This window comes from Limanda limanda, chromosome 10, assembly GCF_963576545.1.
Source record: "Limanda limanda chromosome 10, fLimLim1.1, whole genome shotgun sequence".
NCBI classification, from domain to species: Eukaryota; Metazoa; Chordata; class Actinopteri; order Pleuronectiformes; family Pleuronectidae; genus Limanda; species Limanda limanda.
The window spans coordinates 4,228,206-4,253,347 of NC_083645.1; positions in this window are offsets into that span (position 1 = coordinate 4,228,206).

Sequence of the window (25,142 nt, forward strand, 5' to 3'; positions counted from 1 at the left end):
GTGCTAAGTGAAAGAAGGCTGAAGGTTCCCAGGCGATTTAGAAGATATTTAATGTTTAACAGGATTTATGTCTGAAGGCTCAGTTCTTCAGTCTACTGTAATTAAATTTATGACCCTGTTCATGTAATATTACACATTATTAGTATAAGTAGTCTAATTAGCACAACCGTTTAATTTTAATGCAGCAAACCTTAAGCCTGTAGCAGAGTGACATGATTCACAGTTGAAGGATAAAAAGTGAGCTTCGACAGCCCATCGCTGTTCCTGCAGTGTTGTTTTGGATATGAGGGTTATTTAACAGGCATACCGAGGGTTACGTAGAAAGATTCACGCCACAATTTAATCACCTTACAAACTTCCAATTACTGCAAGGGAAGAGCTACAAGTGTGTTACCATCATCCTAATCCACACATATGCTTGACTCATCTGAACTACAGATCAACCAAGTCTGAACTGAAGGTCTGTATTTAATATGTCTTGTATATGATTTATAAAATGTGTCAATTACAGAGTTGAGAAATAGTATCTTTCTTATTTAAAAGAAATTGAAAATAAAAAAGAGTCCTCACTGGGTCAAATCTAGTCTAAAAATCTACTTCTGACTAATTTCTTTGGTAAAAATAATGACCAGATTAAAGGATGGATTTTACCCAGAATCCCAGAGGTCTTCATTAAGAGCTGTAAGGTGATACACTTTAAGAATCAGTCCTTCATTATTGGGGAAATTAGCTTGTCGGCTTTGTTGTTAGAGTTTGATGAGGACAGATACCACTCAGGGAAGAAGTGGAGGGAAGATGGCTGTTGTTGGAGTTTAGGGTCAGCTATTCTCTCTCCAAAGTTAGAAAATACACTGACCAACCCCACTGAAACTTGGTGATATGTTAACAATGTTTGTTGTTGGTTAAAGACACAGAAAAATTTACAAGTTGTGGTTTTATGGAAAGTTGCGTGTTGGAACTATCAGTGCAGTGTCTTCCCAATGACCTTCTGATGTGCTGCAGATTTTTAAACTGGACAGTGAGGTCAGATGTTTCACTCACAAGCTAAAACACGGACTCACACCTTATTTAACCATATATATAAACTGTATATACAAATTGACATGTATACTACAGGTCCGGGAAGGAAAGCAAGTTCCTGACATCTGTATTCTCTTGAATGACCAGCAGAGGGCAACCCCTGTGGTTCCTAAAATAATTCTGTTTCTATGAGAAAATGACTTTACTTTCTCCTGATTTATGATGTCAGTAAACATTTTCATTAGGAGTTCACGGTCTTAATCACTAGTTCCTAGTCTTCTTCAGCATGATGTTCATTTAGTAAATCATGGTCAGATTTAGGGTAAAATAGACGATAAAGCACTTTATATATGCATTGGTGAATGGATACTTTGTGATTGACAGCTAGTATCGTCCAATGGGTGCAGGTTGCAGGTTGGTGTGCAGTGACCTTGAGCTCTGAGTGAAGCTCATCCTCCGGAGGAGTCCTGATATGGCAACTTATTCGGTGCGTTTGATTCGTCCATTTTACCAAGAAGTATTTCAGCGGCTGGCTATTGACAATTTGCATTCAACAACTCCCTTACCACCTAGTGAGTTAGTTCCAGCTTTACGAGCTAACTCTCTAACACCGATGTGTGGAACAAGACACCCTCAGGTGTTTTTATGCAAAAGCAACAACAAAAAAGAATAAGCCTTTTTTAAGTAGCTGTCTTAATTGTTATGACACTGCAGGAAGAGAGGAGCCAAAAGCTGTTGTTTGGCTAACTCACAGAATATTTTCCATGTTTACAGTATGTATTTTTAAAAGTTCTTTATCTGTGCTTGGGAATGTTTTTCACTTGAAAAAATCTGTGGATCAAACCTGCATTAACTTTTTTTAGGAAATTGTCATCGCCATTTTAACATTGAATATTGTTTGAATGTTTAAAATCAGTTTACAATTTATTATCCTGTCAAACCAATTGCATCTTCTGCTCCTAGCTCGGTCTGGTTCATAAATGTTCTACGAATAATCAAAGTAAATAATGCATAACATTCTGTTCATTACGTATTAATTCCACATCCTTGTTATTCTGCGTGTTTTAATAAATGCTTGAATCTAACAGCAATGCCATACATCCTATAGACATATTAGAACACAACACTTCATTAATGTTTATAAAAAAATGTAATCTATTACTGCAGTTGGCTGAAGAACAAAACAACAAAAAACTGAAGAGAGATTCTGTCTATTATGAGACAAACTGTGTGTTCCAAGGATCTTAAAGGTGTTTGTGATTCTGTCATGACTGACAGGCCTCCTCACCTCATCCTCTATTCTCTGGATAAATCACAGTTGAACGAAAAACAACACAATCTCATAAAACTGTAATAGTAATTCCCTTGTTTCAGCGAAGAATACAATGTGTTACTCGACAGCCTGTAATGGCTGCAGGAGAAGAGAGCCAGGCTGCATGCAGCATAAAATGAGTGTTTGAAATGGCTTCAGGGTTTTACAGCACTCTGGATTCTTAATCAGCTGTGTGTGTGTGGTGTGTGTGTTTCACAAGAGGCACCATGTTAACAACATTTCAGTGCAAATCCCTCCTCTCCTCTCAATGTGTGTGTGTGCTTTTCCATGCATTAGTGAGGGTTTGTGAGTCTGTCAATATGTGTGTGTACTCAGGCTTTTGCTCTCCATGTTCACAACAGCTCCGTTATAAACGTCTTTCTCCTGGGTGTGTGTGCAACAGGGCGAAGCTTTATTGGCTGACAGGCAACATACGGACTGAAAACGCTCCTCCAAGATGTCTGTCATCTCCTCCCAGCCACCGACCGCACTCTCCTGGGACGTCAAGTAACCATCCTGCTTCCACTTCTCTCTCTCTCCAGAATGTACCCACTGATTTTTCTCCCGACTCTATCTTCCTTTAGTCCAAATAAGGACGGTACATTTAACCACAACTGTGTAGGGACACAGTTGGGACAGACAATTCCAAATTGATAATGTCCTACATTTTTCTATGTGCTTAAAGCGATTATGTACTTTGTAATGTGTTATACACATTATAGCTGCATTTAACGAAATTATAGGTTCCCATCGACCTTCTCTTGCCTGACGCAAGAACAACAGACACTCTACTATCATATGCTGAATTATGTCTGTAAACTTCTATTTATTGTAATTTGGCAGCTGACATATATTGCTAATATGGGCTGGTCAGTTTGGCACATTTAGCCCCTTCTCCCTACCCCTTAGCCCTTACCCTCTTCATGCATAGTGTTAGTGTGTCCCACTACTTTTTGGGATGGAGGGGGAAGGGGCCAAGTGTTCAGGCTGTATAGCCCTCGAAACTGAGATTTTTCAATCAAGCAAGCTGGGAGAGAGACACAATTTTTTTTTCTCCATTAAAACAGATTAAAAAATGTAAATAAATATTGCAATATCTTGGTTTGACATTGTTTCAATGTATAATGTAATTTTTTTTCACAAGAATCTTAAAAAAAAAAGAAAGAAGTTGTTTGCATTATAATCCAATAACCCAACTGAACTGCTCCTCCAATAACAAAGCATCCTGGCAGGATTGCTTACAGATCAATTCTAGCAACCTGAAGCTGTGTGGTTTTGATTCATGTGTGAAATAATGCAGGGAATCCAAGCTTTTCATTGATTCACCTGCCTTAACATAGATGTTATTTAGATATTATAGGATTGTCACTTTAGTAACTGCAAACAATAGTATTGGTTTAACCTGCTATCCAATTTAACTTGTGGACTAAAAAAACACCATGTGAGAAAATAACTAATATCTTTGGAATGCACACTCAATCTCATTTTATTTTTGTCTATAATGCCATGTTTTTTAACTCTTTTCCACTTTCTATTGCATGGTCTTAATTTGATATTACTCAGGCAACGACAATTAGTTATGCCTTTTCTAAACAAGCAACTAAGTGAACCAGAAGGTTTGAAAACCCATCCCCACCAGGCTGAAATTCACATTTTAGTGTAATCTACTGTGTCTGTTTCCTAAATGACATCATGAATGAAGGTTTTACCCTTGTTTTCCCTCAAAACTCATTAGTGTTTGAATCATATTAACTCCAGCTGAACTCCTCATTACACTTGTAGCAGTAAATATTTAATGCAGTATTATTAATTGGATCTTCAGCTGTTGAAGATACAAAAATATTCTGCCTTTTTTTTATCCTAAATGAATACATAGGCCAATAAAAGGTCTAAAATCTAAATTTCAAGTCTTAAAACTTTAGACTAACTTCACCCTTCTTTGAACCTTTGCTTCTATCTACTTACAATCATAGGCTCATAAATTCAATGTTTACTTGTAAGTTTAAAAGCATCCTGCCACTTCGTATATAGTCTATTTTTGTGGTGTAGCCTGTATTTATACAGCATTGTTCTTCTCTTGATTACCACTCAAAGCACTTTACAGTACATTTTCTTGCTATAGGCAAAGTGTAATCTGGATGTGCAGCTTAAGAGGCCCATGTGGTAGATGAGTCAAATAGCACATAACAGTTCGGGACACTTTTGGCACCTTTGGTTATGGGGTATTGCTATGCCTTACCTATGGCCCAGATCCGGCAAACAGGAGTGGACGCCCAAGTGCCATTATTCCAATCAGTATTTGGGCCAGGTGTGGGATATATGGGATGTGGGCCGAATCAATGTTGCAAAAGGGGAGACAATTATGCACACATACTAGCCATGTGTCTGTTAACCCCCATGTCATTGGTCTCTGGCAGGGAACTGGAGTGCCCACAGAAAACCCACATAGGCACAAGAAGAACATGCAAACTCCACACAGTGAGGCATTGGACAAGCTGGGATCCCAGAGGCACTTTGCTGTGAGGTGACAAAGTTCAAATAATTTGAACGCTCACCCCATTCTAAATTAAGCTGTGTCAACCACAGCATGCAGCACCACTGAGAGGGTCAGTTGCATTATTCAGATTAATTATGAAGTCTTTAATAATTGAAACGTGGGCAGTGGTGAAAAGGCCCTCAGAAGAAATTGGGTGAAATTCCTGTCAGATGATCATAAATAAGTCACCTCTAGTGTCGTACATGCATATATACAGCCGGTAAAAAGCAGTGATGGTTTGTTTCGGTGGTTGCTCACTTTCTTGCAATAAACTATGAATACAATTGAATCAAATTAAAATAGAATCAATAAAATAATGCAACATATATTAAATATAATACATTATATTATGAATATGAAAGAAATATTGCAAATATATAGCACGCATAGCCAGACTTAATATGTATTGTAAACCAAGATTACATACATTTCTCACTATATAATTACTTTTCAGTAAAATCTCTGCTGATGGCCCAAAACACTGTGCTATATCAAAAATGTATATAAGGTCAACAATGGGTGCAGTTGTTATCTTCGTCGCCTCACAGCAAGATGGTTCCCAGTTCAAATTCTAGTTTGCATGTTCTTCCTGTGTGTGCGTGTATTTTGTGCGGGTATTTCAGCTTCAAGATTGTCAATGTTACCATGCCATGGAACCTGTCTGCAGTAACATTGTATGATACATTTCTAACAGATCATCCCCGAGGCAGACACAATGAGCACCTTGCATACAAGTTTCAGTTTTGGGGAAGGGTTTAGGTTTTATGTTTCCAGCATTGAACAAGATGTCCATGCAATTTATAAACTGGTGACCTATAAGTATCTTTTGAAGTCAGGAATCCATTTAACCCTGGCCAGATTTTACATAGACTTACCTTGATTGGATGATTCATGGTCAGCTCTGTATTACAGAGCAATGGACCTGTCTTTCTTGTTGTCTTTCTCTTTGTAATTCTTTCTTTCTTTTTTTCTCTGGCTTTGACCCATCATGACCCCCAAAGCAATTCTCAGAGGTTTGTTGTCATGTGAGATGGATGGAGCCATCAGCAGACAGCCTGTGGTGGAGAGGGGTATTAGATATGATGGAGCTACAGGACACAGACCTTCAGACAAATTTCTAAATCCACACATCTCCAGTCCAAACCACCAACTTTGATTTTCTATTCCATCTGGCTGAGTCTTCTTTTAGTGATTCTTCCCAATATTTTCTCATATAAAACTATACATGTTCTTCTTTCTCTTTATCATCAACATGTCTTCTGCATCTGTGTTTTCTTGCCTCTTCTTCCCACCTCACCCTTTTGTTGCACACTCACAGAGGGTCAGCTGCCATGCTAGATGGAGTGAGCCATCAGACAGCCTGCTGTGACTTCTCACTGGAGATGAGATGAAGGAGAGGTGTTCCAACACGCCGTCGGCCTAATGAAATGTAAAAAGTGAAGAGAGACAGAAATTGAACACATACAGCAGAAACACTGGACTTACCTCTATATATTCTGCATTGGTGTGAAGCTGTTGTGTATCTCTCACTCTAATCCACCCTGACCCCACACCCACTCTCACAGGTCAGCTGCCATTTTAGATGGATGGAGCCATCAGCAGCTCTGACCTTTTTAGTTCAAATTACAGAGTACTGACTGGCTGGTGGACTGCAAGCTCTCAGTCTGTCTCTTTCCTTTTCTACCTCTTCCTTCTACACTGTGATTCTTGTTTTTGTTGTGTCTGTTTTAAGGAAAGGTCTGAAAACAAGGGACTTTGCCCATATGACAGTACATATAGAGTGTGGCTAAAGATGCTGACACCTGCAGAAAAAGCCTGGATCTTTTAGCCAAACTTAGTGGTTGATAAATGAAGAGAGAGGGATTACTTTCAGGGTAGCTCTTATAGGCAAATCTTTTATTTGAGTCAAATTGCAGAGAGTATTATTGAAGTCTTGATCCTCATATTGCAGTTTAAAGTCTTTTAAGGTTTCTCATGTCAACTTTGTCTATGACAACTCGTAGCAGTAATCTTTGGTCCACTTTGAGACCACCTCCAGACAGAAAAGAAGAAATTTGGTGTTTAAACCACTCAGCATAATATATACCGTTTGAGTGTAACAAGCTGTTTGCCTCAAACTCTGTAAAGTGACGGGGGTAAAGCATGATTGACTGAGAAGATGGCCAAATGGCTGCTACAGAGCTCATACGCTCTAAGATGCTCATCATACCATGAGGTCATCGATCTGCAGACAAGCGCTATGTCTGTATTTATTACCACAACCTTTGCTATTTGTCTGAAATCTGAGAGCCCTGAGCAGGATACAACACAAAAGACCATATCAGCGCTGTACTTGATGCAATCATGCAGACAGAGGATGTGTGGTAGCTAAATGGAAGGCCATCCTTTTGTGTCTGTGAGCTAATGTTAACAGCATGTTCTTTAAGTTGTAAGAGTGAGAGTTCAAACCTTTTCATACCTATTCCATTACTGTCACAGGCTATGAAATATGTTGTGCTGCTGCAAGAATATTTGTTGTGTTTTGATATAATTGAGTCTAACTTGTTTTTGTTTTTTCAACGTAATTCTTAATATTTTGGTTCATCAGCAACACATTATCATAAGTGTCAGGAATTTGAACAGATTGTGTAAGAAACTGTCTCTACTCCGAAGTAAGAACCACATGGACTAAAAGGAAATTGCCTCTGGAGGAGAGAACGTTTAGTGGTGGTCAACTTTTTACCGTAGTTTTCCAACTTTATTCTTTCAATATAATAACTTTATTCTAGTAATACTATGAGTTTCCCTTTCATTTTGGCTTTATTCTCGTAATATTATGGCTTTATTTTCTAAATCTCAGATTTGTGTTTCAAATACTCCCTGACACAGAGGGAATGTTTTAAACCACATATAGATGAGTGTCTTCGACGGATCACCAGGGTAATTTGGTGATACTGTGTGAGGGTGACACAAAATGAGCAAGAGACAGGATTCCACAATCATGAGTTTAATTTGTGTAAGCAATTAATGAGAGTGTTTGAAACAGTTGTGTTTCTCTAAAGCTCATTCTCACACGTTGTATTTATCTCCACTCTTTTGTGTCCGCTCTCTTTCTCTGCTGTCCAAAAAATGTTTTCCTCTAATACTGCATTTGTTTGAGGTGCCACTCTTCCCTTTAACAAAGGCCAATGGTCGGATGCTGCGTTAGTGAGGGAGAAAAGCTGCCTCATATGAAATCTGACAGCCAGTTGGGAATATTACTCAAACCTGTGAGGCATGCACCTTTCAAATGAAACCAGAGAGAGAGAAGCAGAAAGAAAAGGAAAGGTAAGGGGTAAAGCGAGAGAGTTTATGATGCGTTAAAATGATCCAAGGAACAGGATCCATTTATTCTCATGAAGTGACAAAGCTGTCCCTGTTTCTTTTTTGTCCTGCCAACCTCTTCCCACTATCACCTCAGTCGTCTGTTTCTTTCCCGTTTTTAAAAATAAAACCTAAAACCAAGGACAAGAATTGTCTCTACAAGGTAAGAAATTATCTGTTGATGTTTGCAAACAAAGAAAAACAACATGAGAGACATCATTTAACAATTATTAATATGTACCGTTACCCTCACAAATAGTCAATAAATGGAGGTGAAAACATTCAGTCATATTTTCAAATTTAAGTTACTGTGCAGCAAATGAACACAATTCATAATTTGTCAAACATTTTACATTTAACGGGTTGTGGCAGTGTTGTGAAAGATGACATCAGGACAAGGCAATAAGATTCTGCATGTGAATATGTTCCTATCAGGTATGATGTTGTAGAAAATGGCATGAGAATTCATTTTTAAATGCATTACATTTAGACGCTCTACATGTTGTTTTTGTAATGTTACATGTTACAATTTATAATCAACCAAAGAACTTTTTCGTCCATAGCGTTGTTGCTAGGCAAAGACTGTAATGGAGGGACAATCAAATAGGAAGTTTCGCTTTGGCCGAAGTGTACGCGGCCGTTGGAGGGCTCGACCAGTCTCAGCTGTCATTCATCATGTTTTAGTCCATTTCTATAGCATCAAACAACTAATTAAAACTAAACTTACTGAAAAATGTAAGACTTGAACATACATTTAGAGTCATCCAGTCCATAATTTGTGCCTGCTCTCCACCGTGGCTGAAGAAAGGGCCCAGCTCATAACCATAGCTTTTCCAAATTATCAAATCAACGAGCTCAGAAGGGAGAGTCCCAGGCTGAGCTGTGACTGGGGACACAGAGGTGGAAAGCAGGGCATTGTTGTTGCTGGCTGCCGCGTTCTGAGCAGTCTGGTTGGTGAGGCAGGTAGTGACTTGGTGGGCTGTAGCTGAGGGACAGCAGGAAAACCATGCTACTTATCTCCTTCCACCCTGGTGAGGCAAAGGTACAGCTACAGAGCCAGGAACTCTGGCCACACAGTAAGGAGTTTACGCTCCTGCTGACCACTGTAAATGTTGCCCAGCATGGGCAGGTTCTGGCAGATATTCTTCCACAGCCCTGCCCTATTAATGATGTCTGGGAGGTTCCTTACATCCGTATCTCTCAATGGTGAGATCGGCATTCTCCTAAAAGCTACGCCCCTAAAACAGTGAAAGGTACATCGCCTAATAACTGTTTTTTGTGACTCGCTTGCTTACTTCTGGCTATTGTCAGACCAAATTAAATGGTCCTAATTAAATGATTGGTCATGTTTATTCCAGTTCTGCGAGGGCCACAGGCACTGCGTTTTTCTCCCAGATTATTTATTGATGACTATCGGAACATGAAGATAATATAGCCAAATAAGATTAGAAGTGTTTCAGAAACAAATTACCAACCTTACCTTTAAGATGTCCAAAATAGAATAGTCTTCGTAGAGTTTTTGTCTTTCTAAGCACAAAAGTTATTTTATTCTGGCTGTCTTGAATGTAGCCTGTAAAAGAGTGAGGGAACTCTTGTTGTGAACATTTACAAAAGCCAGAGTTTTTTTTCCAGCTAGTTATAGCTGCAGAGCTGTGGAGATACTTTTCTTGTACAAATGGCCATGCCGATTTTCAGCTGTTCCACGTCCAGTGTGAGCACAGCCTTTCTGCATCCTTTGTACAGCCATGCTATAGAATAGACAAAGATAACGACAGGTCTATTAAATGAGGTAATCCTACAGAAGCTGAATGGATCCCCACTGATTGTTGACCACTTTCAATGGGGGAATCTGTCTTGGCCTCTCTGCACTGCACAATGTTATACCTTGTCCTCTCTGTCTTCCATGTTTCCTCACAATACTCCCCCTTCTTTGTTTATCTTCCATCTCTTTCCACTAGATTGCATCCAATTACTGTTCTATTTTTTGCCGACGAGTCTTCCAGAAAACAGTTTATTCCCTTCTTCCTTTAAAATGACACTAAACACCACAATAAGTACATTGAAGTAAGTGAGTGTGATGAGACATAGCATTTTATTTCAGCGGTTTTGTGAGTTTTCAATGCTGCTTGTCATCCTGCTGTGTTTGGTTAACAGATGTATGAAGGAAGTGTATGTTTCTGTATGAGTGCAGACAGTGTGCAGACAGGCATTGTATAATGCATTCAAAGACATCTTTGAGGGTGGGACTAAAAATAGCAAAACCTTGTCAGCGTGTATAATAATGAAAGTACGGACAGAAAATAAGGATTTGTCCCTTAGCTGAGGGTAACATTTGTAAACGACAATGGCATTATGTTTTTGGGTTGTATGTCCATCCATCCGTCTTTCCCATTCTTGTAACCACAATATCTCAAGAATGCCTTGAGTGAATTTCTTCTAATTTGGCAGAAATCTTCACTTTGACTAATAGATTAATGGATTCGATTTTTAGTGATAGAAGGTCATGGCTTCACAAAGCCTCTGGCCTCTGGAACATGATATCTCAAGTCTGCCTTTAAGGAATTCCTTCAAATTGTGACCACCTTGGATTCAAAAACAACTGATAAGATGTCAGTGGTCGAAGGTCACAGTGACTTCATATGAGTCTAGAAAGAAAGGCAGACTGAAGCCGCACTTGTGGTGGCAAGCAACCATGTTTTTTGTCAAACTGTGATAATTTACGATTGGATAAAACCCATTTTTATAATAACAGTTCGTCCCCCAAACCTACTAGTGTGTGAAGAAATTCCTTTATTGTAGCAATGCCTTTGTTCAGTGAGCTTTTCTTCTAATATGAAGAAAAGGTAAATTAGTCTAATCACCTGTAGCAGGCTTTGTTTGGGAGTATTGTCCCATCGTTATTGAACTCATCTTTTCTGCTGGTATTTTTGTGATTTTATTATGAATCAAGTTCATACTGCCTCCAGGAAATAGCCACATCCTCATTGTCTGAAGTCCACTCACCTTTTAAAAATCAATACAATAACTGCCAGCCATATCAATGATAGAATACAGAACCTCACATATTGATGTAAACTCACTTGAGTACTGTTTGATCAATTTGAGATGGTTTCTAGCAGTGTACATTGTTTTTAACGGTAAAAAATAACATAACATAGGTTTCATCAATGCAAGTATGCATTTATAGCCTATTAGTATTAATATATTAAAGTAAATATGTACTACGTCAGTTTATATGAACAATCACTGTTTGGAATTATTACTATGTCACACTTCTGTCAGGTACACTTGTGTTGAAGTGTAATCCCCAGTGTCAAGCTGCTGCTCCAATTGCAAATAGTCCTCCTGTGCTTGTTAGACAGCACATCCGAGGTGAACTTGCCAAATTCTAACTGCCAAGTGCAGGAGTCCACACCAAAGAAGCCTGCTCCGACTGCCAGTCTCTGCCGGATGGTTGTGCCGAATTCAGAGGAACATCCTTGCCTTCCTGCCTGCCAGCCAACCACTCACCCAGACTTCACTTGCCAGCCACCACATTCCTCTCTAAATCATTTTATTTAAAGACTAGAACTAACTTTACCTATCGTCTGTCTGCTTTTGGGTTCTGCCTCATATGTGACTGCTAGTGTGCAACACATCAAAATACTCTATAATACATTAAGACTGTCCAGATCCTGTATACCAAGGAATACAAATGTTCAAACATCCAGGTATTAGCAGGGATCATTATCAATAAACAATTCAACCAGTAAATTCATTATTACAGCTTTTTACTTGTGGGACCAACATGCTGCTTTGAATTACATATTCCAAGCTGTCTATTAAAAGTGATGAAAAGTCCCACACTAATATATTTTATACGGCAACTATGTGCATAGGCCAATACATTATTACATGAATATGTTAGTATTAATATCTTAATACCTTATGTTTCGCCAACACTATTTGCAATATTACTTTATTTCTTTTTCAATATTGTCTGCAATATTTCTTCCATTTTACTTCCTCCCATATTATTGTCATTACTTTCTACTGCCACTTTAGTTTAAAAATTTAGTTTACTGTCTCATGTAGCAATTATTTTAATTTTTTTTCATTTTTACTGTTATTTATATTAGCCCTTGGGTCTGCATCTACACTTTATATATTTATTTTCATTTGTTATGCACTTTTTATCTTTTAAGTGGCTGCTTATTAATCCGATGCAGAAGTATCACTGCTTTTAATGTGTTTTTTATTGCTGCTGGGATTACTACACATTCCCTTCTGTGATGTGTGCACCATTTGACTATATGCACCACTAGGTGTGCACCATTAACTATTGACTATACATGATCGTCTGTACATGCATCCATGTTTCGGAGGTAGTGTGTTTTTCTCATTGTGTGTGTGTGTGTGTGTGTGTGTGTGTGTGTGTGTGTGTGTGTGTGTGTGTGTGTGTGTGTGTGTGTGTGTGTGTGTGTGTGTGTGTGTGTGTGTGTTTGAGCATGAACAGGCTTGCGTGTGTATGATATATCAGTGTGAGCCACCTGTTCCTGGAACACTGTGGCAAGTGCGAGGTCTGGATCAGTCTGGATCCCGTAGAGCTGACACCTGTCAGCCTGTCCGCCCGTCTGCTTAACTTTCCTGTCCGACACTGGATAGCAGCTCCCAGCACTGATAACCCATAGACCATGTCGAGCACTGACAGCTCCACCTCCACCTTATATAGCAGGACATCAGGGGGAGACACAGACCACAGAAGACCGAGAGAGCAGCACACAGCTCAGCGGCTGCTGCATGTTGTCCTATATGTGTAGGTGCAACACATTTTGAAGGTCATGTAAAACAGGATAGCAGCGAGTTGTTATCCTTTCTCTATGAAGAATAGAATTTCAATAAGGTATTAAAGGGTGAATTTAATTATTTATTATTCTAGATTTAATATTTATTTAATAACATAAAAAATATAATCGGTCTTTTTTTTTTTCACCACCCCTCCATGTATTTTTGGTATTTGTCCACAGAGACGAGACCCCTTAGATTATGTACATACACGCAATAAAAAAGGTAAATAGAGGCAAACTCAGGGCTGATTAGCCAAAAACCTATTTGTTCCACATATTTAATCACATTCTTTCAATCTTAGAAATTTCCAACAAGAAAAATGCATTAGCAGTTAAGGTGAAGCAAAACAACAGGTGAAGTCCATTCAGGAGTTATGAAAACAATGCACTTTTTACAGTTTTATTGGTGCCATAGATCGCATAACTATTTGTAAATAATGGGGGAAGCACAATAACCCTAACAGTGTTGTGGTATGACATCACATGCAAAGGGAGGAAGACAGACACACTAAACAATAGAAATAACATTTGGCAACAGGTCGACAACAAAGACAAAAACATTTGCAAACCTCAAAGACAAGCATCCAGATCTGTACACAGAATCATGGTGAAGACCTGCTATTAACGTCTGTTCTGAGAGATGTGATCACAAGTGATGAAAATAAAATAGGTCCTGAATGTATCTCCTGTGACCACTCGTGATCGGATCTCACTTCCCTACTCTATATGCAAATAAACATGTATGTCATTTGTTATGTTATTTGTGAAGACCAATTCATGTTATACCCAGTGTGAGTTCTCAAGGTATCACACAGATATGTCTGTTTGTGTGTGTGTGTGTGTGGGGGGGGGGGGGGGTTGTATGTGTTTGTTGTCTGTTTGTTAGCACAAGCAAGAAAGAGGTAGAGGGGAGTGAGTCTTGTGCAGCAGCTGCGAAGAAAAATTTGATCCATGTCAGAAAAGTATGTGTCATTATGTGGTGGTCTGTGATGATGTGTGTTTGTGTGTGTGCTGTTGTTTTCTCTGAGTGATGACTCATAATTGAAATCTTCCAATTTTCTCTTTTACAGCTTTGTCATGCTAACTATAATTCCTTTAGAAGTTTTTACTGAATATTGATCATGTTTGATTGGATGTTGAGATTGCACAACAACCACACATCAAGTTCAGAGGCATCTCATTTCATCTGCAGGGGGAAAAAAAGTTTAAAGTAGAAATTTCTGGGAGTGTTTGGCTCAAATGTTTGTCATGACAGCGTGAGTGATGTGCCTCTAGTGGCGTCATGCATCATCCACAGACAGCAAGACTTAGCTAATCTGTGAGCAGGTGTGGATTTTAAACACACACACACACACAGTAAATCAGTTGTCATGACCACACACACACACACACACACACACACACACACACACACTACTGACGTCTGCGCCACTTCAGTTCACACAGAGATGATCCACTGAATTGTGGGCTTGTGCGGAAAAGTCATTTTTTTACTGTTTGTGTGTTGGTGCATGTCAGCACAAGAGAAAGCGAGAGGGTGAGAAGAGCCATGAGGGGTTGAATCTAAGAATGAATTCTGAGCTATTAAGGTTTTACTCATTCAGCTTAAACGCTGGCAATTCTAACCGCTCTTTAGAAATAATACTTACAGAGTTTTTATTCGGCACCTAATGTCTAAATGGGTTAACTTTCCTTTTCGGTTCATATTAATTTGAAACTTGTTTGCAACCTCATGAGGCATCTGAGTGCTGGTTGGACCAACAGTATTTTATCAACAATCACATTCCCAGATGTCAGCAGGTACTTTAGTGAGGGAGATGCTATCAACACCGACATAACTAACAACCAGAGCTAACAACATAAAGCTGTAGTTTGTTTTTGTCAGTATCACATAAATTTGCTTGCACAGTTCTATTTCACTATTTTTGAGACAAGATTCAGAATTTAATACAGGTCATACAAACAGCATATTCCATTTGATTCAGATTTTGGCCTGATTTTGAATTTAGTATTTTCCACTGAAGTTGGAAATGGAAGCGTTGTTCTGAGTGCATTTCGAATTTGCGTCACAACAAGTTCAGCTCTGTGGGTTGTACGAAAACCAACCACACAATAGTTAACCATGCTGGGCTAGAGATGCATGCCAAAAAATGTTTTTGTATGTAATATAATGTATGTGCACAGATGTCTAGTAGGGTCACAGAGCTTTGGTCCACAGCATAATGTAGCTGTTGTACTTCATGGCTGTGTTTCAGGTTAAAGGTAGGGTCGGTATATCGTTTCTGAAACCCTTTTCATATAATTTGTATAAATCCTCTTCATGTCCAAAATGGCATCAACAAATAAAAGTCTGAAAACAACAAAGCCAGTGTCTTTATACTTCATAGGACTGTGGTAAAAATGATATCCAATAGCCGATCCGCCTGCCTGTGTGCAGTGTGAGTCTTCATCCGGAGAGACACACTCTGAAGAAGCAGAGAAGATGACCGGACGAAAGCGAGCAAGTTACAGAGTAGTCGACTTCTAGCAGTTGTCAGCGCACATTCATGTGTTTTGTAAGGAGTTGGACTGTATCTGTTGCATATTTTCAAAGCGATGCCTGCTTTGGCTGTAGCTGTTACAGGATTATCAATCCATTGTGTTGCTCTAAGTAGCCTTGAAGATTGATGGGAATATTTGTGGGATACTTATTTTGAGTAGCCATGTATCCAGCTTAATGCAACTAACTTATTCAAAATATGGGAAAAAATTATATTTTATAAATATTCAAATAGCTTTATTCTCAGTCACATTCTCTATAGCTGTTACATTAGGGCACAACATGTTAGGTACACAAGCTGAGCTTGTCCAAATTAAAATAAGATAAGAGACAATTCACCTCACTACCACTTTGAAGTAGCCCAGCACATTACACTATAAAGCCCACAACTTGTTTCATCTACACTTTTGCACAAATTAAATAAAGAAGAATTAAAATGTTTTAATAACAAGCTTCGGCAGTGCTGGCAGGCATATTCAGTTTGGACAGAGCCAGACTAGCTGTTCCAGTCTTCCTGCCAAGCTAAGATAACCCCACTGCTGTCTACGGCTTCATATTTAACAGGCCCACATAAAAGTGTTATCAATCTTGTCATCTAACTCTTGCCAACACGATTCCAAAAATATCAAACTATTCCCCTGAGAGCTGAGATAATTTTCAGTAAGTTCCTGTTCGTTAAGGCGTCTGCAGCTTGTCTGTCCAAGGAGTAGTGATACACTAATGAGAAATTGAACTTATAGAAGAAAGGGAGCCTGGGACAAGGCTTAAAATAATGTAGTCTGACTTCTATTGAAGCAAGTTACTATCTCCACAGTTTATCTTTCAGCGTTGGCAGTGCTAAGCTCCTTTCTGACTCTGCAGCGTGTGTTCCGGCTGCTCCCCCGCTGAGTTCAAGAGGAAACATTACTGGAGTGTGAATGGTTAATATGAGCCAGCTACATCTACCTTGTTTGACGGGGGAATCGTCTTGCAGTGAGTGCTAGACAAAGTGGCACCCAGTGGACCGGTTCTGGGGAAATAAACCTTTTCTGATCATCAGCCGAGGTGAAAAAAGGAATTGACTTTCAAATTTTAGGCACTTATCCATTTATTTCACAACAAACCTGGGCTGTGATGGATGCATTGTGCCCTTCAGTTTGGCTGAAGTGGTTTCCAAGCACAGAGACTGATGACTGACAATTTGAGTTGAAATCAATTGAAAGTATAAATCACTGCAGAATTAGTGATAACAAAATGATGCTCACCTGAGAGGAAGAAAAAGGAGAAGAGAAAAGGAGGTGAATGATGTAAGAGGATTACAGTTTTTAAATATGTATCGTCATGATTCTGCGTCTGTTCTGTTGTGGACTTTTGCTTATTTCTTTGTGGATCTTTTGTTGGACTCACTGCGCTGGGCTTGTTGTTCTCCTTGTATTTAGTCGTCCATATAATATAAAGCCTTTGTTATTAGAGCACCTGCTTTTCCTGCTATTTCATCTCTACTGTTTACAAAGGTTAGAAAAAGTTAACAAATTGATGTTGAGTCCCTCAACCTTTTCAATTTCCCCTCCACAACAATAAACTTTCACCTTACACAATGTTTTCTCACCAACAAACTGCTGCTTCAATGTTTAAATTGTGTGCACGCTTTACTGTATTTTCACATGAATAGATTGAGTTGTTTTGAGCAGAAGTCATAGAAAACCTGAGGGAATTTAGGTATCAAAAGGTTGGCACTTTATCATGCACATAATGCAGGCCCTGGCAGCACTTCCTAAAGAACCTATTTAACAGTGTCCCTGCGGCACGTCACTCAGGTTAAAGTGAGCTCCCCTGGAGGATCACAAAGTATTTAACTAACAATGTGACCCTGCTCTGTTGGCCATAAGGTTTTCAAAGCAGTTGGAGTTGTCACCTGTCAGGGGACGGTGCGCCCGCTATGCCAGCATCTGTCCCTCCGACACACATACGTAACACAGTTCTCTTCCGATACAAATACAGATGCTCTCTACCCCGTGTCTCTGACCTCCAGCAGCTGTCCTTTCTTGTCCACGGTGTTCACGTCCATGGCCTCCAAAGGGCTGCAGCAGATGTGTGCCGCTTTCCGCACCTCACCCCCTGACATGTCTTTTGTGTACTCGTTTACCCTCCAGGCACCTTCGTCTACATTAGCATACAATTACCTCACGTTATTATTTTAAACTTTTTCAGCATTCACCGGATAAAAAAAAAAAAAAAAGCTCATAATAACAAGGTTAAGAAACAGGTTTAAAGTTGTTGAGGTTATTTCAAGGTAGCATTACACACTAAAGAACTTTGCCTGACATACATCACATGCTGTGGCTCCTTATACTTGACAGTGACTGTTTTAAAATCTAGCATCTTCTTTCCTTCATTCTTTAGAAATGTTTTTAATGTTGAAAACGTTGTTTGTTGATGTGCTCTGTTTCATGCAACATATATTGCATTTCTCTCTGCTATTTTTTCAACTAAACAGTTTTTTTGGGGTAGTTTTTTCTTGACTCTAGTGAAAGAATAAGGGCAGAGGATGTCACATCTTGTTAAAGGGCCCATATTATGAAAATGCCACCTTTGTAGTGCTTTTACACGTTAATTTGGGTATCTGGCATGTCTACCGTCCCAAAAACTGTGGAAAAACACAACTCCCGCGATTTGTTGTGGTTCCTCTATGTCAGAAACTGTATGCTTGAGTGAGTCCAATGGGATTATTGTAAATGCCTACGTCAAGTCAGTTATAGACCACTCCCCCCGGAGGTGGAGATCTGGCGGAGGAGGAGACCAGGGTAAAGTCCTCAACTCGAGGGGGGGGCTGGGGCTTAGCTGGGGAGCTAACCAGCCAGGGAGCTGGGTGAGAGGCGGAGGAAACAGAGCCTGCGGTCGGGGTGAGTTACCTGCCACAGCTCCCTCTCAGCTCGGGCTCCGGAGGAGGCACCGCGGCTCCGTCCTGTCACGGTGCAGGAGCCGTGGAGCCGGCTGCCTGCACCGTGACAGGACGGAGCCCCTGTGCCTCCTGTGTGATCGCGGAGCAGGAGCCGTGGAGCCGGCAGCCTCCTCCGTGATCGCGGAGCCGCGGCTCCTGCTCCGCGATCACGTAGGAGGCTGCCGGGGCAGGAGCCGCGATCTCACGATCAGCTGGGTGAGAGGCGGAGGAAACAGAGCCTGCGGTCCGGGTGATTTACCTGCCACAGCTCCCTCCTCAGCTCGGGCTCGCTGGGGGGCTGCTGGCTCCATGTCACTCACTGCCTCGCACTCCCCCGGCTGACAGACACACAGGGAGCCCGGCCGAGGTGCTCGCTGCACCGGGAGAGGTGGAGGTGCCGAGGTGCGCGAGGAGAGGGAGAGCGAGGCAGCCGGGAACGTGTCTATAGCCCCCACATCCCTTTGTCTGTCTGTGTGTGTGTCTGTGTCTATCTGTGTGTGTGCGTGTGTGTCTGTGTGTGCGTGTGTGTGCGTGTGTCTGTGTGTGTGTGTGCGCGCGCTCAGAATACAATACAATAATATACTGTATACACATATCTAATGCATGTATTTAAATAAATGTACATCTTTATCAGAAGGTGTATAAGGTATAATAAACTGATACAGAAATATATGTAGGACAGTGACTTAAAATGATTTTAACAACCTTAAATATGCTAAGGGGAGATTTAAGACGTGAAAGTGGATGTGTGTGAGTGACAGGGGGGGGGGCAGGTCGGTGAGAGGGGGGCGGGGCGGTGAGAGAGGGGGCGGGCGGGCACTCAAAACAGGTCAATCTGAGGAGGGCTGTTTTAGACAGGGTAAGAAGGCTGCTGTTTTAAATGATCCTTGTGGTATTTTGACCAAAAAATGTTACAGACATTTCATTAAGACCCCAAGGAACCATATCAACTTGTGGTAAAATGGGCATAATATGTCTCCTTTAAGCCCTATGAGGCATATTGTAATTCATGAATATGTGCTTTACAAATAACATTTTATTGGTTGATTTTATCCCTTTTTGAAAATAATATTAAAGGACGATTACACAATGTAACTGTTAAACAGAAAGTAATTGTTTTGCTCACTGTATCAAATTTAAGATTTATTAAATAGTTTTGAAATTTGTGTTGTTAGATGTTGATAGATTGACATGGAGTTAGTTCTCAGGCCAAATTATTATGTATGCTTGAACATAATGGCAATACCATTTCATAGGTTTTGAGTCCCCTTAATTTAATATTAACATGGTTATTTATACATAGATTCCAGACACATGTCTCCACCTGAGGAAAAGACCATGTTCCTGTTTTAGCAAGATATATTCCATTGAAGTGTGCCTTAACTAATCTATTGAATAGGCCAAGTTTTTGTGTTTGATTTTTCTGCTCTGTTGAAAATGGTTCCAAATGATGGAGCAGCTATCTTGCGTGTGTTCTAGTTTTAGTCACTATAGCTTGCTGCGGAAAAAAGCAAATATAAGTGTTGCAGTGGTGGTTTATTCATGGTTTAACAGTTTTGTGATCATTTCAGCTTTTTCACATAACTCCACCCTAGCCTTTCTTATAGTGCAAACTGGCCCTTTCATGTTGGGGGTTAGTTCATTTAATTTATTATATATTTATGTTATGTGTGCAACTGGCACCCACCTCATTTTGCCATTGCATTTAGACCTCTTAATGATGTCATCTAGTTGAATGAAGCCTTTTATTTCTCTATATCTCTCTATCACCAGGACCACACCTGAAACCAAGCTGCCACTTTAGCGTAAATAAAAAGTATGAATATAGTTATTAGCCCCTTTTAACCCCTTTTAACCAAAATACATCGAAGTGGAAATTAGTTGAATTCAATCTGTTAAGTTTTTCAGTCTAAGTGCTCATGGATCATAATATTAGTTCACAAACAACATTAATGCTCCAGCTACTCTATAACCATCCCTGCAGCACTTTGCTGATGGGGGCCTTATGGCCGGGTGACCACACGGATGTCTCTCCTCTCTGCAGTGATATATATATAAAAGCACCTAAAGGACTCTCAGACTGTGACAAACAAGATTCTCTGCTCTGATGAAAACAAGATTGAGCTGCTTGGCCTCAATTCTAAGCATCATGTCTGGAGGAAACCGGACGGGATGCAAAGAAATTGTTGTCACTGTGGAAGTTTGTCTCCTCCTCACACTGGATCTCTGCAGATCAGCCTGAGCCCTGCTCCCCAGGGGGTAGCTCCAGGAAGAGTCCTGGTTTGTGCACAGTTCTCTCATGTAATAATTATGAGGAACACTGTGGAACCTTCAATGTAAATGTAGCATTTCAGTTTTCATACAAAAATGGGGCCCCCATTTGATGTGTTTTTACTATAAACATACCAGCATATAACATTGAAATAAGCCGGCGGTTTATTTGATCTCATGTCTTGAGTTTTGCTCATATTTAAATTAGGGCTGGGCAAGTTAACTCGTTATAATCGAGTTAACTCATCACTTATTTAACGCAGACAATTATTTTATCTCGCATTAACGCAGGTTTGATTATTTATTGTTTTATTGTGAAAGTCAGGCTTATATTTTGTTAAAGTCTGTTGCTGACTGCTGCGGAACCGGAAAAAAGAAAATAATTGGCGGATAAACAACCATAGATAAGGGTACGGAGCTTTTACATGGCCATTTTCATTTTAAAGTTCTTCCAGACTACGTTAGATGCAGGGAGGAGTATAGATAAACAACGGCAAGAGAAGCTAACAGATGCCATAGTGACGTGGATAGCTACAGACTGCAGGCCGACTCGTGTTGTAGAAGATGTCGGTCTGAGAAACATTTTGAAAATCACAACAAATGACAGCAGGTATGAGATGCCCTCAAGAAGCACCATCACACGAAGAATATACAAGTTGTATGAAAAGGAGAGGACTGCGAAAGACCCAACTTTACAACGTGCACCTGCTGTTGCTCTCACTGGGGACTACCGGACATCACTCGGTAACCACAATCACCTTGGAGTTACAGTGCATTATATTAATCTAAAGTGGGCGCTGCATTCACATGCTCTGACTGGGATGAAAACAGAGGAGAGACATTATGCTTAAATGTGTGCGGGACACTTTACTGACGTTGCACAGCAGTGGAATGTGTCAAATAAAGTGGTTTTGTTTTGATAACATTGTTTAAGTTGAGATTTACACAAAGTATTTATTTTATTTAACTGCTACTATATATAAAAATGCTGATGTTAAGTGTTTGTTTGCACAACAAGTGTTATGGCACTTTAGTTCATATGGCAGTACATTTAAAATAACAGAGTCAAGTTCTAGGAATTGACAAACTGCACTGAAAGTGTTTTCTGGTGTCTCACTCTAACAGGGACATTTGGTACTAGACTGGTTATGCTGCTCCCTGAAGAAAGTAAAATGTTTCTACTGTTACCTCAGAAATTGCCTGTTTTAATGATATGATATTGGCTCAGGGTTTTGTGGCCAGTTTTTTTCTTTTTCATAACGAACAGGATAACATTAATGCCCTGGCAGCGGCATTGAGCTTTCATTTTGTATTTGCTTTGATAACATTGTTTAAGTTGAGATTTACACTGAATATTTTACTTAACTGCCACTGTATTAAAATGCTGATGTTAAAAGTGTTTGCACAACAAATGCTATGGCACTTTCGTTCATATGGCAGAACGTTAAAAATAAAGTGCGCTATACACTACTTTTGAATTCATTATTGGATTTTGATTATACAAATGCGATTAATCGCAATTAAAACTTTTAATTGTTGCCCAGCCCTAATTTAAATTATTAGCTGTGATATGCGTTTTTCAAAATCATGTCCAGTCAAGGTGAAGAAATATCTCAAAGATGATCAAGAGAAATGGTACCTATACCTGAACTAAATTTCAACTGTCAAAGCAAAGACTGAATACATTTGTCAAGGTCATATTAGATTTTTTTCAATAACTCTGAAAAATGATTCTAAACTTTTGAATGGGATATGGTTTTGTGAACAAAATTTGAGATAAATGCAGGTGTCTGAATTCTTTCACTGAATTCTTTAAATTAAGTGAAAAAGAAGCATTTATTAAGCAAACTATGAAGCTGATACAAAATTAGAAGCCATTATTCATACATTCACACATTCTTTTGTGCACTTACAAGCACTTGAACCTTTCACCTGCAAAGTTACCTTGGAAAATCATCAGTTTTCTGGCATAAAGAGGAGGGAGGAGGTGGGTCGTGTTGCCATCGTCTGACTCAGGGGTCACTTTCAAAGTGTCAGGTAAACACCTTCTGCTTTGCATTTTTTTATTCTTATTATTAAACAACCTGCATTGGGGGTGTAGGCTTATTATCCAATGATAATAATATCATAATAACATTCAAACCACTTCTTAAAAGTTAGGTGTTTTGTCATGCTGTGACTCTATGAAATTTACCCTCTACTCTCTTTTCACCAATACTTTGGTGTCTAAAGCAGTTTGGGTGCACTTTAAGAAAATAATTTACAGCTGGTGATGTGCAAGTGGAGGCCAAATTTGAATAAAATTGTTATGTACTGATATTAGAAAATGCATCAAACCAAGTAGACTGCCGTCTGCAGAGTCATTTTAGAAACGTTGGCGCCATGTGTGGTTGACTGACAATGATAGAGTATTCAAATTTACATTGGAAATAGATCAAGGGTCTGTCTGCAGACAGCAAGACGGGGTTATAAGTGGATACTACTCTAAATATAAGCCTAACCACAATTCGCAAAATGGCATTTAAGGGCGCATATCATGCTTTTTCAGTTTTCTATTTGTCCTCTGGTTTGTTTTATAAGTTTTTCTTTATGAAAGTAAATACACTGCTTTTGAAGATCCTGAAACGTCTTGTCAGTAGTCCGGCAATTACTTCCAAACAACTTCAGGTAAAATGAGAGTAGAGAGCAACATTGTCTACATTCAGAGTTTTACCAATCACAACAGAGTGGGACAGCTGGCCAATCAGAGCAAAGTGGGCTTTGTCGTCATTATACACTGAGCAACAGACTAATCAGGCTATAAACCTTTTATAACTTGTCTCTGAATTACAAATCGACCTCGTGGAAATGCAAATGGAGAGCAGAGTGATGCAGTTCAGTTGCACTCATATTTGTTAGCTGTTCTCATACTCTCGCGGTGTTGAATCGTACCGCACCACTTTGCAGAAGAGGTGTCTTTTTGTCTTCGCTCGGTTTATTGGCAGTTGCCAAACAATGTCAAGGTGCATTAACGCCATCTCGCACCATTCCTGGAGGTGCTGCAATAAAAGGTGGATGCGTTGAAAAGACAGAGCATCTCCCTGTTCCAAAAATCTATTTAAATACAATGACAACAGGTATTGTCTGTGAACCAAAGAATCAGAATCAGAATTCTTTTATTTGCCAGGTATGTTTGCACATATAGGAAATTGACTTGGTGTCGTTGGTGCACTGAACATAAAAACAACAATATAAGAAAAACAACAATATATAAGAAATAGAATAAAATAAAATAAAATAGATAGAATAGAATAAAGTATATACATATATACAGTAACAGAGTAAAAGAGTTATGGGCACGTGCTGTGCGAAGGTGCAGAGATTGGTGATAGTGCCAGTAATATATAAGTTATAAATTATAAATTATGTGCAGGGGGGGGGCTGGTGGGGTAGAGTCAGTGTGATGCAGAGTCAGTGTGGTGCAGGGGGCTTGTTTGTGAGCCCCACTGCCACGGGGAAAAAACTGTTCAGATGGCGAGACGTTTTGGTCCTGATGGCCCGGAACCTTTTTCCGGAGGGAAGTCTCTGGAACAGGTGGTGACCGGGATGTGAAGGATCAGCAATGATCTTGCCTGCTCTCCTACTGGTCCTGGAGTGGAACAGGTGTAGGAGAGCCGGCAGTTCACAGCCGATGACCTTCTCAGCTGACCTTATGATCCGCTGCAGTCTGCCCTTGTCCTTGGCAGTGGAGGCAGCGAACCAGACGGTAATGGATGAGGTGAGGATGGACTCAATGATGGCTGTGTAAAACTCAACCATCACTTTCCGCGGCATGTTGAATTTCCTCAGTTGCCGCAGGAAGAACATCCTCTGCTGGGCCTTTTTGATGATGGAGGTGATATAGGATGTGTCCTGACGCTCGCATGTTGTCAGCATGCTTGGGATCCTCAAAAAAAAACAAAAAAAGAGGGCAAATGAAGTAACAGTGTAGTGTTCACTAAAGCAATGGCACAAAATACTTTTGTCTTGGCCACGCTGGTGCATGAGCGGGGCATGTGCGTCGCCACATGTCTTGCTTTTCATTATGGCAGCTATCAGCTTAGAGTCTCTTCAGTGTGGGCCGTACTGCTCTGCCAGAGAGTCTGGGTCTCATCTATTTTCTGTGTGTGTGTGTGTGTGTGTGTGGTTCACACAAAAGTAGATTTTGAAAATGATCTTTCACCATAGGTTCAGTGTTTATTTGTCAAATATGTCACAAACATAAATATTTGTAACATTACCTGTACCCAGTGCTGCAGACGCAGGAGATCAGCAGTGCAGCCATCACATGCAATACACGCATCCCAGTGGGGCCCCAGTTGAAAAGTCGATCTTTTCTGTGTGACGAATTATAGCAT